Source organism: Phaethon aethereus (assembly GCF_964289735.1).
Source record: "Phaethon aethereus genome assembly, chromosome: 1".
NCBI classification, from domain to species: domain Eukaryota; kingdom Metazoa; phylum Chordata; class Aves; order Phaethontiformes; family Phaethontidae; genus Phaethon; species Phaethon aethereus.
The window spans coordinates 106493129-106509026 of record NC_138575.1 but is presented as its reverse complement, the minus strand read 5'-3'; positions in this window follow the sequence as shown (position 1 = coordinate 106509026).

Sequence of the window (15898 nt, the reverse complement as noted above, 5' to 3'; positions counted from 1 at the left end):
TCTCCTTTCTTTAGTATGAACAACCATGTGAAAAGCTACCGAGCATACAGGGTAGGAAGGGATAGCCAGTGGCTGAACAATATACTGCAAGTTAACATACCTTTAGTTATAGTTAGCATTAAAATATAAAGTAAAAATGTAATTTTAAAACCGTTGAATAGAGATCTAGTAGATCAGAATTGCAAATTTATTAAAAGATATAAAATCAATTATTCTAGATGTGGATTAACCTTTACTTGAATTTGTACCGACGATTTTGTAACTCAAGCCCTTCCTCATATTCCATCTCTACTATTTACAACAATTCTTTCTTCGTTACCAAGGCAAAGATATATCAGTGATAGGGGGGAAAAAAAAAGATACACAAAATCTTTTCTCACCTTTACTACAGCAAACCTTTACCATATTTTGCAGTCCTTACACAAAAATAGACAGGCTTTTTCTACTTAGCTTCTTAAACATACAGTAGAAACAAGGCCATTTTATTTTAATTCCTCTGTTCTTAAATACTTTCTTGTCCATTTTACCATTATGTCTCAGATGAAATCTCGGCTTACTCTTCGTGCTCCTAACCCATTTTTTGCCATTGAAGTTATCTCTGTAAGTACATTGTCTGTATAAGTAAAGCATTTGGAGAGTGAATTCTTATGAAAAGATGTGGTAGCAAGAAAAAAGTGTGCTTTAGTACGTGAGCCAGATTCTCCACAGCTACCTTACAACAAAGCATAGAATTAAATAATAGCAATGCTGTACAATTGACAACATAGTTTGAGCTCATGTAAAACCAGGATTTTTCCCCCCCCCCCTCCTCCAACAGAACCATAAGTAAGGAGAAAATAATATAGCTAGTTTGTATGCAAATTAAAAAAACACTACATAATTCATTAAAATAAGCAACTCTTTTTTAAGAAACTGTCCTTCTGTGAATGGAGTTAAGCACGTTATTCCTACTTCTGCCTTTGAATGTAATCATACATGCTATGCATTCCTCGCCTATGACCATTTCTGGTCATAGGCATGAAATTATTTACAAAGGAAGGGTGTATTTTAATTCTGTGACTTCAGAGGGTTAGGGTGCATGTCAGAATGTATGCAGACAGCCCCAGTCCCACAGCTGTTGTCTTTTCTGTTTTTCATAGGTTTACATCAATTGACCAATACAGCTCAATAACCTGCATTTCAATTTCTTGAATCTTGTTCTGTTAAGGACATCTTATTTCTGGAAGCTGCACTTAGTATTTGAATAGCTTAAGATCAATGCACTTAGTGCTGACATCTGTTTATTGCATGCAGTTGAGAAAAAGTTCTGCTGAAAAAAAATCTTCTGCTGTAAGAAGGGCTGTTACAGATCCTAATTGATATACAAAACTGAATACCTCTACTCTCTATAGTAGGAACTAGCAGGTTGCCACATCAACAGGATGGAAAAGAAGAAACAAAAGCCTGCTGTTCATAAAAGGTTGTGGAACTCCACTCTTCAGTCTCTGACAAAAGTATCCTGGAGTGTGTTTGTTGTGCTTGGATGATGAGAACTTGGCCATACCATCTGTTTTAGAACGGAGTTTAGTTAAACACAGACTTATGCAGGTGCTGAATATAAGCAACCGGATCCATCCAGCTACAGTGAGTTGAGTAGCAAAGACATCTGTTGGAGTTGTGCTAAAGACCTGCATGTCTGCACCTACCACATGGCTTTTTTTTTTTCCCTCACAGGGAAAGCATCGCCTTTCTTGGCCTTCTGGCAATTCTTTGCCTAATGCAGCCCAGGAAGCTGTTGGTTGCCTTTGCTGCAAAAGTGTGTTGTCGGGCCATGGTCAACTTGGTGTCCTCCAGAGACCCGAGGTCCTTTTCTGACCAGCTGCTTTTCAGCTAGTCAGTCCTCAGCCTGTACCAGTGTATGAGGTTATTCTTTTCCAGGTGCAGGACTTTGCATTTCCTTTTGTTTGAAATTTTTCTCTAATCTCCTTCACCTGCAGCAAACTATAAAATTCATTTGTACCACAAAGACCCGTGCACAAATTATGAACTGAGTCTAAGAAACAATATTGTAACAAATGCAGTTAGAGGGGAGGAAAAAGAAAAAAAAAAAAAAAAGAATTTGGAATAACCTTGCAGAATGACAGCAGGAATAAGAAATTGTTAATGGTACTCAAAAACAGTGATAGCATATTCTCCATTCAGCTTGTAAGCTTCTGTCATAAAACTGCATGTGCCAACGGAATTGCAGGACATATGCAGGAAATATTCCTTTTCCTTTGCAAATTTAATCCTAGAAGTATGCTCAGGTTTTAAAAAATATAAAGTACTTATAAAATGTTAACTTGACAAACTAAGTTTTCATTCAAATTTTCCATGTATTGTATGCAGAACTGACAACAACAGCTATAAGTAGCGGCTACTAGCCAGTTTCCATGGCAGGACTCTCTCTTCAGTTCATTATAGTTATATCCCTTGTTGTCCCAAGGCTGAACATTTTTTCCGTCTTTGTTTTTGTTTTTTTCTTAGTATGTCATTAAACATATTTCTGCTTCTTCCAAGAAAGAAACTAATTTTGCTGAAGAGATCATCCTGGTATGAGAATATTCAAATTGTTCTCCAACTGAATATCCTCCTATTCCACTAAGTGAAAAGCTTCCAAGAGTCTCAGTTCACATGTATACAGTAACAATTTGTTAGAAATTGAATAATCCCCAGCATTAGATACCACTCAAAGATGTTCCCTGAAATGAATCCTCTTAGATACAATGAGTCTCAGAAGAGAGAACAGGGACACTAGCAACACAGCACAGAGAATGATATCGTTTTCTAGTGTATAGAAAAGCAAGACAATACTTTCAAACATCATTCCCCCCTAGACATCATCCCTTAAAATAATCATGCAAACTTAAAAAGTCGTCGTCTTGTTTTCATATCAGAAGTAAGCAGATGAAAGGTATCTGCAGTCATTAAAGTGTTTTTGCACATTCACTTTAGACAATCACTACACCTTTGGGCATTTAAGTGTACACTGGGATAAATCAAAATTACTTTCAGTTGAGACCTGGCTCTACCAAATAAGGACCATCACAGTAAAAACAGAATCCCATATTGGTTTCAAGTGCAAAAGTAGAATCATCAACAATTGGTTGCTGCTAGTTTATAACAGTTTTCCAGACATTCAGTATAGAAGCACCAAATATTGCTAAGCCATCACGCAAATGTAATGTGCAAATCTACATAGGGATTAAAAAAAAACAAAACAAAAACACCACAAGCCACAAAACCCCAAAGATACCAAAAAACCACAAACCAAAAAAAGAAAAATCAGCCAAGCATTTGCAAGTCCTTTTCTGAATACCTACAAAACATTTACCCCTACGTATGTTTCAGTCCTAAACACTTAAAGATTTTGGCCCATGATGGGTTCTAGCTAGCACTGAATTTCTTAATAGACCAAAGCTAACAATGGATTCCAATTCAGCAGTCGATCCTACTGACAAGCTGGAAGGAGACAAAGAACCACAGTAAGTGCAGTATTTCTGCCCTTGAAAACAAGTCCACTAATTTATTTTGTGATTACAAGGCAACAAACTAGATGAAATGGAATTATAGTTGCACGCATATGAGTTTGCAATTATTTTTAAGCCACTTGGCTTAAAAATAAAAATATTAATAAAAAAATCCACAAGAATCATACTGAAGTTCTAATGTGCACGACAAAAAAAAAGCAAATTGTAATTATGTATCCGAATGTTAAAGTCCCCATTAACACAACTATCTGTAGGTGAGTTCGAATTACAAGCTTCTACCTAAAAGTTAGAACTCGCCCTCTAAATCACTTTGATTTCCACACGACACACAGCAACACAGTCAGTATGTCTCAATATATTTCCTGGAGAGGATTTGAAAGAGACTGAAGCATGTATTTCGGGGGGCAGAGAAAAAAAGAGAATAGGTCCAAAGTTCTCCAAACTGTAGCCTGCCTGTATTTCTCACAAAACCATGTGTTGTTATGTGTATTAAATACTTAGGCTGTTGTTGGCTCAGAGCATCTGGAGAAATGATGGCGTATGCCTTAATATGAACAGTTATCTATCAACCAAAGTAAACCCCGAAGTTATTAGGTATAAAATATCACTCAGTAGGGAAGAATCCATATATTTAAATATTGGTGTTAAGATTTTTTAAAGAAACAGAAATACAGTAATTAAAACCCATCAGAACCACAGAGTCAATTGATTTTTGTCATTTTGCTGTTCTTTCCATCTTCACCTTAGTTTTCCTATCAATTGCTTTGCCAATCAAACACAATGAATCATTCCATCTGGCACAGATTAGAAAATTTTCACCTAGAAGAAAGGATGGCATCCTGTGGAGCACGCATAGGATTCCCAGGAACACTTCTGCTGCATTCAGTGAAGACATTCCTTACGATTTCTTTTCTTTCTCTTTAATTCATTTTCAGTCCAAGAATTTCCAGGGCAACGCAATCATGAAGTTTAATGAACTAACATAGAAAGAAGTTTTTTGTAGTTTGTTAGAACTCTTTTCACAGTGGTACAGTTGTGAAGAACAAAACACCATCTGAATTGAGACAAGATATGCAGCTGAAAGCAGTTTCCAGACTCAGGAAGAAAAGCACATTAAACAGTGAAACGCAGGAAATAGTTAGAATACAAGAAATAATAATTTAAAAAGTTCTTTTCACTGTATATCCAGTTGCTCTCTCCATAGAAATGCATCTGGACACCTAATGTGACCGAGGCAACTGGAAAAAAGCTTTCCCTGAGAAGACAGACTGAGTTTTTCCTGGTAAGAATCTCTCAAATAATGGACAACAACAGCTTATCTTTAGACAGTTTGAGAGATAAGTATTTCATCAGTGCTAAAGTCTGAGTTTTGACTTCTCTAATGTGAACATGTTGGGGACAAGCAAAGGCAAAGATCTGTTCCTAGAAGAAACTAGTTGTTGAGGCCCTCAGGGTGCACCATGTTGTACAGCTGACCACCAGCATGACAAGGTAAGCAGAATAAGCCTATGGACAACTCCTTGTTGGTACCTGGAAGTGGGAACTGAGGAGAGCCAAGGATCACAGACCATGATATGGATATCAAAACAAATATAGTTACACTTAGGCACTCACTGTAATGCCCTAATGATTTAGTAAAAACGTCGGAAGCTCCAAGAACCTCTTGGACTACAGCAGCAGAGGAAAATAATATTTCCAAACTCATAGGAATGGTCTAAAATTTCTAGGAAAATCCCACATTTCCAGAACTGACCTCTGAGAAACTGTAAATACACGTATGGTAGATCAGGGAAGAGGAAATATTTTAATGACTGAATTTCCCCAGAAAGATCAAAATCTAAAAGGTATGTGCATGAATGAGTTAAAAGGTACATCCACAAAATATATACTTACATTTTGTTGTTTTCAACAATATATGTATACATTACAGTCTTTGCTACATTAAAGCTACTATCTCTGCCTAGTGGGATAGAAATTATATTGGATAAAGTCCTCAGATTCCACTGAAATCAAGGAAAGCTTTACCTTTGCTTTATTTGTAGCCAGAATTTCACTCATGGGACTTGTAAGGAGGAATTTCCAGCATGCACTGTAGTGCACCGAAGTCAGGCAACCACATCTTCCCAGTCCCCTGCCTCTCTTATTTCTTACATTATCACTGATATTTCCACTAAAAGTTTTCCTGAATCAAAGTTTCCTCTAATAACATGACCCTCCTTAAGTATGAAATACATCTAAATAAGATGACATATTTAGATGGTAGGTAAATCTTGAATGCCAACACAAACAGCTTCAGAGAAGGGAAAATATGGAGAGAAAAATACCAACTGATAAAATGGTCAAACAAGGCTTGATCACAATTTATTTCTGACCTTTTAGTGTCTTCTGTTCTCAATGATTTTCTGTCATTTCTGCCTAGCTTGGACCCAAGACCTGTCCCAGAGGTGTTTAGCTTTCTGTTGCTACTTAACTTTCAGCCTCCGTTTTCAGGATTGAAAGATAAGTAACTAATTGTCACTGAGATATCTGAGGGTTTATCAGCTGTCCAGACCTACCAAGATAGAAAAAGCCCTACACTTGGAAACCTTTTTGTACTCATCCTGCATGAAAGGTTGTTTTATATTGTAACTTGGTTGTGGCCTACTGCTGTCAGCATCATTATCTAAGGCCACGATGGTTACCTGCCTGTTGTTCTGCTCAGCAGCAATTACTTTTATTTTAAACTTATCACTTCTATCTTGAAGCGAAACAGAATAGACTCATTAAAAGTTCAATAAATATAAACACACACCTCTATATTACTACATTCCTCTAAGTCTATGTGGGTGCTATCCAAAATAACATGTTTTATTTCTGTTTATATGTGCCCACCTAGTACATGCACAATGCCGGTAGCATATGGAAAATTTCTGCACTGGTGTTTTTGCTGCCCTGCATTTTATCTTGCATCACCTTGCTTTTTATTTTTGCATATAATACCTGAGTGGCTGACAAAGCACAGATATTGCAGGAAAGTAAAAAGAATGATTTGAAACACAATTCTGCATTTTGCCATGCTTTAAAGCCGGCCCTTATGGGGAAGTATTAACATCTCACTGTTGAGAAAAATGAGCCTGCGGAAGAGACAGGCAGACACTAGGCCATACAGGTACACACATGTACAATGGTTACATGAAGATAACAACAAAATGCTTAAACTATATGCTTATCATTTAGAAAAAGGAAGAAAAAGCCACACATCCGTCAAGCCCGTTGTTTATCCAAAGCAGTTATTGCCCTTGAGTTACATTTATAGACCTTATTGAAGAACAAGCGATACATTGTTAACGTTTCGATCAATAAACAATTATTGTTCTTTGTGAGACGCCGAAAGGGGATTTAGAGAGTTTACAGGTAAGAGGCATAATTTACCAGCAGCTGTCAAACAACTGCGACACGTTCTTTCTCTACACCCCCCTCCCCTTTCTGTCTGTGCAGGGATCAGCAGAGACCACGGCTGGCGTTAGCCAGCCCGTCGCCCTGTGGGGTGACATCCACCCACCCGCCCACCACGGGACCGGCCGGGTCCCTCAGTCCCTTTCAATGGCAAAGCGTGGCACCGGCAGGGGTTTTGAACGCTTCTTATCTGAGGCTCCCCAACAGCTATTATTCACCTGCTTCATCAGCTTGTAATGATCGTAGCTTTTAAGTTCGCATCCTTGCACACACATAAATAACGCTACGTAGGAAAGAGCTTTTTCTAAGCTGAAAAACAAAACAACTCCTCCACTTTCTTTAGAAGTCAAGTAATTAACATCACCAGCCACAAGCATTTTGTAAATAATGAATGGCCTGAAATCCCAAACACCGTGCCTGTTTCCCTTCTGCATACCACAAGCTCCATTTTTTACACTTGCCCACTTATAATGGTGTTTGTACAAAAAACTCCTGGAGTGGGAAATTTTAGCCTTTTCTAATAATAAGGTTATTGATCAACTAACTAGCACCAGTATAGTGACATCCTGTTTCTTTCTCCTCATTTTCGCACTTGCTTAAAGAATCTTTCTTCTAAAAAACATCCCCTTCCTCTGCCTTGTTACTGCCTTCACAAGGCTTAGTTTGATCAATTGCATCAAGAATGACGCTTAGATCCCTGAGCTTTGTAGAATCTATAAAATAGATCATAAATTGTTTCTGAAAGAGCTTAGTAATTATAGTTTGCTAACACCTGTTACCACTAAATACTCTTCTGATTTTTAGAACCACAAGAACAACTAAAGCCCAGAAAACCTTAATAACAACATGTCACCAAAGCCAATTATTGTGAAATGAGTAGAATAGGAGCCTAATTGATGTTCTCTACAGGTCACTGGTGTTATTAAAACAGGAGCTAGTGCCCTCAGACCAGATGCTTCTTTCCCTTATTCCAATACATCTCTATGGATGCACTCAGGTGCCCCAGGGCCGTTTCATGGGAATGAGTCAGTACCTTGAAAACACGCAGCAGCTTTCACTCAGAACACTGATCTCAAAAGCGCTACATAAACATTAAAAGTCCAGCCAATGTTATTCTGCATTGTAGATAAAGGAACTGAGTAGGAAACTCATGTTTGGCAATTGAAAAAGACTTTGCAAAAGCTCTGGATAAAAACTCGGGAACCCTAACCGATCTGACCCCAACCTCCGAACACGGAGTTGACAACGGCTTCATACTTCGCTGCTAGCTAAGAGTTATTGATGTACCCCATCTTGTGACATTAAATACATTTTGTATGTGTTGTATATGTGTATGTAACCTTGTGCTCTTCTCTCCTCAGTTTGTTTCATGGGCAGCGAAGTGTGGACCTACCAGACAACCTGTCATATCAGTACTTGCTACTTTCCACAGAAATCTCCATGAAACAGTAAAAAGCAGCCACACCCTTTACTATACACACAATAAACTTGGGGTAGGAATTATCTCATCCTAACAAATAAATAAGGAACAGTACATCAACAGAATTTCCCACCATATATATTTTTGAAGTATCACAGGTTAGCATCACCTTCCCCATCTCTTTATCAATGTTCCGCAACAATCAATTAGATTGATAATATTGAAAAAAAATAGACTAAAGAAGGAGGCACTGTCACATTGGGATTTTAGAACTCTTCCTTGGATCATTTCAGAGGTTCTGAACAAACAATGTGAATTCAAACTACATAATTTCTCAAACGGTCATGAGGGTTCCTCATGCAGTCACTTGATGTGACAAGTGAGGTTTTAAGGAAAAACTAAAAATATTTTTAGATTTGATAAGAAATCTCAAGTGTTACTGATGCTACACCAGAGAGTTCTGACTGAGCAGGCTATGGCCGTTATCAAATTATTGTAGATATAAAATAATATTGATGATGCATAGACTGTGAGAACTGACTCAACCTTACTCCTTTGCTAAGCCATACACATCAGAGAGGGAAGAATATCTCCAGAAAAATCTGAAGAAACAGGACGTTCCCCAGGGCCAGGGTGACATGCTGGCCATGAGATGTTGCTTCCAGCATCTGCTGGTCTTTCCAGGGGAACAACCGCATTCCTCTCCCATTTTCTCCACTCCCCAAAGTGGATCTAGCAAAAAAAGAACTGGGCCACATCACCTACAGTATTTCTACTAACTTGGCAACACTAATTCAGCTGTAGGGAGAGTGGTCCTCCTTCGTGCTGCCGCATGCTCCATGTCCCTTACTTTACATAAAAAAATATATCACATGCATCCTTATTGTTTGTGCTTCCCCCTTCTCCCCACCTTAGTTTCTCCTTTTCTGTCATGGAGCTTTTGTCCAGGTGGATTTGGGGGCTGAATGGGGGTTTGGGGTTGTCCCAGGACCACTGGTTGGTTGCTACCAATTCTTTATGAAATGGTACATCATTTTGAATATTTTTTGTACTGAGGACTGTGTACGCACGCACTGTAGCACATTTCATCAAGCAATGTTGTACATCCAGATGTCTCAGAAGACCAAGACCTTCTTTGACTGCATATCTCACTCTGAAGGAACTGGATGTTGGTAGGTTTCCCGTGCTTGCAAGACAGGGTCACCGCACCCCTGGGAGCATGCTAGACCCCAGGTGGGAGTCATCAGAGAAAGCAGTTGGAGCTGCACAGGCGCTGCGGGCAGGGGCCAGCGGACCTGCAGAAGTGCAGACCGGGCTGTGGGCATGCTGCGCAGTGGCTGCACAGCCTGGATGTTCAGACAGAGATGGCAGCCAGCTGAGGACATTAGGGCTAGCACCTTAATGCTACAATGGCTCATTCCACCCCTCAGCAGTTTTCTGATTTGACTCTTGGTCCAACAATCGTTTTTCTCTGATGGTTCATTTTCTTGCCAGTGCCCTTTACTCTCCCTAGGCTATAGACGTTACTGCACATAACTCGTGCACATCCCTCCCCTCTTGCACCAAACATCTGTAGGGATGTCTTTCCCTAACAAGAATGCACTGCAAAAGAAGGAATCAAAGAGCAGCTGTTGATATTTATTCCTTCCTGCTTCAGTTTCCACCAACTGATTCATCAGTTTCCCAATCAACACCTCTTCTACCTCAGTGAAGAACCAGAGGCATTTTGGGAATATCCTTTTGGTGGATTCAAATACAAAGTAGCTTCCCTGTGAAGTCTTGACAAGACAAACAATGTCAGTAGTGCAGTTACCACACACAACTACTCGAATCTATTCGGGGCAGTACTATGTAATCAAACAAAAGGAAAATAGGAAGTTTAAGGTAGAACAGAGAGAAGAACTACATAGTGTTCTTTAAGGCAGTATGTTTGTACTTCATAATTTACCTGTGAGTTTTAATTTTTCTCGAGACAGTTTGTACATTTCTGTAGAAATGCAGAAAATCTTTGCACTTTGTTATCTTCCCTATTGAAATTTTTCCTTCCTAATTGTTCTGCAATAATCACTTCAGATTACCTTGATGAGTGATAACCTATCACCCAAACATCAATACATTTAATATATTACTGTCAAGTTCTAAATTGCTTTTTGAAGCATGAGAATAACACAAATCAGCAAACGATCACCAAGAAGCAGATTCAGCTCCATAGGATATCACATAGGATATATTTTTCACCAGTTACAGAAAAATTGTTTCCAAACAGTACTTAAGTCTGAGATTTACAACATCTCCTGTAAGTATTTATATCAATAGGTCTCATAGTACATATACCTCATACTTCTTAAGTTTTTTTAATATTGACACTGTAACAGTAGAACCATGAAGGTGGCTTACATTCGAAAGAGCGCTTTTTTTTTTGACACATACCCTTTAGTTATCCTTCTAATAAACCTGCATAATTACTTTACATTTCCATAGTTGTCACATGCAGTTTCACTTATTTTAGAACAATTTCTCAATAGACCATGTGCTCGTCACGCAGTAGCATGTTCCTTTCCCTGAGAACTGGAAGTCCTGGCATTTACACCCTACACTTTCCAGCCATTTATATTTGTCCATACTATTGGAATAATTTAGAAAACAACCAAATTGAAAGACAGCATTTAGTCTGGGGAAGATTAAAGACCACCTTTTCAGATTTTTGGTGTGTACTTCACATATGTTTTATGTGTGTCTCAGAATAGATTTGGAAGTGTATTTTTGCTCCTATCATGTCATTCTTTAACAGCAACATTTACTGCTGTGACTGCTGCCAACTATTTGGTTCTCTGTCAGCTAAGCAAAGCATCAAGTTATGTTTCCTTGCTTCACAACACACTATATCATTTTTAGTCTGGTTATTTTTTTTTTCTACTTGTTGATAAGATAAGTCGGACAAGAGTGAATGCATGAGGGTGCATGTATGTTTTTTTTGCAATGGACAATTCAGAGCATCTTAAGCATTTTAGGTGCACCAAGTATAAGTTGACACACTAACATAGCTTGCTTAACAAAAGAGAAATCAGCAACTCAAAGGTGTTTCACTAGTGTAAAAAATATCTAAGACTTCTAAATGGCAAACTTTGTCTTTTGGTATGAATGATTTTTGGAAACCTATTCTCCATCCTTTTCTTTTTTTCACTTTTAAACAAGCTTAGGAAAGTGTGACTAGTTTATTATACTTTCTTCACTGCAGGCATAGCTGAAGATAACATTTCCTCTTGTCTAAACAGAATTCCTTTGGTATCAAGCTCCTATTTCCATTTTTTAGAAAGAATAATTATTTCAAAAGTCAGACTTTGAATTTATGATTTTTTGGTTGCTATGCTGTCTCAATATTAAACTCTTGTAGTGTTAAAAAAAAAACCTGCATTTTTTTTTTTTTGCATGTTGCTTTAACATGCAACACATACTGCAAGTGTTTTTTAATTGACTTTTCTGACTTTGGACTATAACTCTTTTTCAGATTCCTTTTGCCTGTGATGTGTAACCAGTAGAGGACGCTGGAGAGAGAAAGTAAAATACCATCTCTCTTGAAATCGGTGCCAAATCCTCCATCAGCTTTAACAAGGATATGACATAAGATCATCTCAAATAGCTGTTACAGGTGCCCTCCTCCCACCCACAGGCACGTGTGAAGGCATGGACTGTCCTGAAAAAAACCCCAAACATTGTTTCAAATGAGAGTGCGAATGTAAGTTTCTACTGAATGATCCAAGAAACTCTGGAGAGGCCATTAGTTTGCTACTTGTCCTTGTCATCCTTGTTTCTCTGACTTCTTCCCTCATAACAAAACTCATCATAACAAAAACCTGACACCATTACAGCTGCTAAGAAGTTTGTGACATTTCTTTGTCACTAGTGGACTGAGTTAAGAAAGCTTCAAGGTCATCCTCAAGATAAACCTGATCTTCCCCTACTTGTCATTAACAGGGATGATAATATGTTGTGACAGTGAAGTGTCTGCGATAACGTGTTGCAAGATAAAATGCCCACCATATATTTCTTGACAGTATGACATCATGAAGATATACCTACAATAAAATATGCATTATTAAATTTACTTAATACCTAACTCTACTGTCCAGATCAATGCCACAAATTTAAACAATGACAGTAGAGGCAGGATTCCTAACAGAAATACTTATAATTACACCTGTAACACATGAGGGTTGTTTTTCTGTATCAATGTTTCTCATTTTGAAAGGAAAATACATTTCATTATGGTCGTGCAAATATCTACTATTTGTAATTCCTATGAGAGGATAATTTTTCCTGACCCTGAAAATTCTGCCTTTCTGTTTGTGTTTTTTTCTATTGTAGGTGTATAATTGTGCATTCATCAGTAGAATCATCATACTCATTTCATGGAGCACTAGAGACACACTTCCCTGATGTTCACCTTAAAGAAATTTAAAAGTGTATTTTTCTTGTGAACTAAGATTATTTAAAAAGAGAACTGAAAAAAATAAAAATGTCTATCAATACGGTGAGCAAAATACTGAATTAAGATTGAGTTCCCAAGGTTTAGGCCTGTTCTCACTGCACCTCAAATTGATATAATGCTTTAAAAGAAAGAAAAACTGTTGCCAGAAAAAGTATTTTTCTCTTTAAGAGCATAAATAGGAATTCAGATGGATGCTTTGGCATTTTCTTACAAGTCAATGGTAGCTTCCCAGTTATACACTGGCTGTAGTTTTCTAAATGGTAGGAATCTAAATGAAGAGACAGTATGTCCTATGATGACTAATAGAAATGTAATGATAGCCTATGCCACAAGTAAGATACATAAAACCTTTTTCTGCAGATGAATAAAAAGTTCACTTTTCCGAGCCTTTGGGTATCTGTATTTGTTCTCTTCAACTGGAATTTCTTTAAAGGAAATTGCAAAAATGAAGAATGTGATTGACCTTGACTTAGGGTAGACATTTAACATAAATAACACTAATCACAGTCTGCTTCTCTCTAGCATCAAAATAGGCAATCAGGACTAGCTAACAGAATTAACTGATGTATTTCAAGCAACTTAAAAGAAAGTAATTTCGCTGAGCCTTGAGAGTACAGCCTTTTCATCTCAGTAGTTGTAACAGTCACAGTTTGGAAAGAGTCAAACCTCCTCCTAAACTTCTCATGTCTGGACACTCAAGCCTCTCCTGTACCAATATTGTTGTACCACAAAAAGTGTATATCACTGAGATTAATATACGACTGTGGTTTGAGTCCTTCCTAGCAGCATGCATGCAAAGTGTGCTGAGTGATAGGTTGAATCTTTCCGACAAAATAAAATTGCTCTTTGTCACAGAAAAATTCACAGTTAATCCTAATTTGACATTGTTTTTCAACACCTGCAGACAACCACTAAGCAAAACAGTCAGCAGCCGCACAATGACTCCCAACGTGCATACGCTAGGTATCGTTCTCCCTGACACATGGACACTTGCCTTCCACGAGGACGACAGAGAGGCTGGAAGAGTGAGCCCACAAGTGATCAGTAGCTGACTAAGGTTGAAACTGAATCTCATCAGAGAAAGATGACTTTTTGGCAGACGGAGGGTAGAGCTCTGAAAGGTTTGTAGCAAGATACACGCTCACAAGACGAATGTTATGCCACATTTACTCAGTTTATCCTATTCTTCAGGAACGAATCTAGATTTCTCACTGAAACTAGTTCTCCGAATAGTGATATCTTTATCAGCTACTATTTCTTTCTGTATACTAGTCTAGATCCCACCTTGACAAAAGAAAAAGAGTACCTAACCTCTGTTTTCTTTCATAACAAATTTTTGGTTACATTACAACAATGTGTGGGTGGGTTTGTTTATTTTTTATTTATTTTAAAAAATCACCTCTTCTGAAGCTCTAACTGTTGCTGAACACTGCCGTTCATCTTCCCAGTACCACAAAGTAATGCATACACGTACTAAAATCTCTCTTCCACTCTCCACATGAGAAGGACCTGAGATGAAGAGCAGGATAATAGCTCTGAACATTGAATGGCCTAAGGTGTGAAAAATTACCTCCAATTCCAGGACGCAAACCCATGGTTGACAGTCAGGCTCTGCTGGATCAGCCAACCTGACCTATGCCAAAAACAGTTTTCTTAGGCCCTGAGACAAGAACTCCTGTATGAAGAATGGGCTATTTTCCCCAAAGTATGCTTTTATGACCTTGTACACACTAATGTCAATACAGAACCACATGTGTAATTTAAAAAACCTCAATCCCTATCAAAACATAACCCTTCACTGTCTGCACTTATTCCTATGAGGAGAAAACGAGAGAACAAACAGCATCTGACAGATGTTTAGTCACATTGTTTAATGTGTAAAGTCCAGTAATAGAAGAATACAGCAGTAAGGGTGGTGTAAAAAGAACCAGGCAGGTATTTCCAGTTTGTTCCCTGAAGTGAAGATCCAGGGGAAAAAGTAAGGAGAGGGCAAGAAACTGCTTGCAGTGAAAGGTTTTGTAAAATTACCTGGTTTCTAACAAAATAAATAATAATAATGCATTTTGACCTGCAATTAACAATGAACAAATTATTAGCTTTGAAAATTATATGCTTTTTTCCAGAGGTCATTCTAACATGAAGGGCATTGTATAAAAGCAAAAGGAAAAGGAAAAAACAAAATCAAAACAACCTTTCCAGTCCACTTCCAAAATTATTTTGCCTTAAATAAAACTTCAGAACTAAAATGCTTTAAAACTGCTCTAAGACTTTCTCTCTTGCATTTTTCCCTCTCCAAAACTGGAGAAGTAAAGTGGAGGTAAGTTTTTTGCTTCTCCACAACTGCATTTTTCCCCAAATTAGAGTTTGTTAAATACACTCAGTTCTGTAAGATGGGCAAAAGACCAATGACAAATCAGTCTTTGCATGAAATGATTTTTTTTATACTTCTGCCTCACTCCTAATTTCATATTCAGGAAAAACTTAATTACAGGCACTGATATTTAAGGTATACACAAGATTAATCGCAAAGAAAAGAACTGACAAAAGAACAGTGTTGTTCCGAGTAATTCATAAACCTGGAAGCAGAAAATCATTACTACGGTTCTAAATACACCAAAATTTGGCAAGGTATCCTGCAGGGTTTTTTTTGTTGTTGTTGTTGTTTTTTTCCTGGAGTTTGTATTACAGAAGTAGAGTTACTTCCCCGTCAATAAGAAATAATTAATGTTGAAACCTTCCAGCAAAGCTCACTTTTAACCAACATTAGAATTTTTAACTGAAACTGAAATTTGGTTTCTGCTCTATCAGCAAACATCAGAATTTCCTATGGGGAACAAACATACAACCCAACCTTCAAGGTGTGGGTTTTTTTTGGTTTTGGGTTTTTTTTGTTTTTTTTTTAGCTGGAGCACAAAATATCCTTACTCCGTAGTATCTCTGCAGCATATTTTGGGAATAATAGCTTTAGTGTGTGGTTTTCCTCTCTAGCCTGTGTTCTCCCTCCATTGGCAACTCCTGCATTGCACTCTGCAGGTACCCGACGTC